The sequence below is a fragment of the Egretta garzetta genome, unplaced genomic scaffold (genome assembly GCF_000687185.1).
Source record: "Egretta garzetta isolate BGI_Z169 unplaced genomic scaffold, ASM68718v1 scaffold407, whole genome shotgun sequence".
Taxonomy (NCBI): Eukaryota; Metazoa; Chordata; class Aves; order Pelecaniformes; family Ardeidae; genus Egretta; species Egretta garzetta.
Genome location: NW_009260183.1, coordinates 8,438 through 9,314, shown reverse-complemented (window position 1 = coordinate 9,314; position 877 = coordinate 8,438).

The following is an 877-nucleotide window of genomic DNA, read 5'->3' as shown; positions in this document are numbered from 1 at the left end:
GAGCTGTTAAATCTGGGGGGGGGTCGCTGTGGTCTTGCCCCCGCGAGTTGTCGCCCACTGCCGGGAGGGTTTCTACGAGCGGCACTTGGAAGGGGAGGAGGGGATGCCAGCAAGGGGCGGAGCCTGAGCTTTGGAGATGCCCGTTCCCGGCGGGTGGGGGGAGGTTGGCTCCTCCTCCTGCTCCTCCTCCTCCTCCTCCTTTGGCCATGCCGGGAGCAGAGATGTCCACGCCCATGGGGTGGCCACCCAAGAGAGGGACGTTGACGTCCAAGCCTTGCTAGAGGGCGACTCATCCCTTCCTAAAACGATCTCCTCGACCAGACGAGAGCTCCTCCCCCCTCCACCCACCTGCCCCCCCCCCAGACCCTTTCCAGGTTGGCTCCCACTCCGGGGGGCGGCGAGGGGATGAAGGGGAGAGGCTGGAGGAGCTGCTGCCATGGCCTCGGATTCTTCTAGAGGAGAAGAAAGCATCCACCACACCAGCCCGGGGGTCGGCACAGCCTGATCCGGGCCAGAGCAAGGAAGGTTTGGAGATGCTGAGGCAGTTGAGGTTGGAAAAGGCCTTTGAGGTCATCAAGGCCAACCATTGGCCAACACTGCCATCCCCCCACCAAACCCTGTCCCAAGTGTAGAAGTGTGGACTCGTTGAGGTTGGAAAGGGCCTTTGAGATGACCAAGGCCAACCGTTGGCCAACACTGTCATCCCACCACCAAACCCTTAAGCGTAGAAGCGTGGACTCGTTGAGGTTGGAAAGGGCCTTTGAGGTCATCGAGATGATGCTGGTGGGGACCCAGGGTTTGGGTGAAGGAACCAAACCAAGAAGAAAAGACAAGGAACCACGACCCCACGGCCCACGCGCAGCTCGGGGGGCTGTGG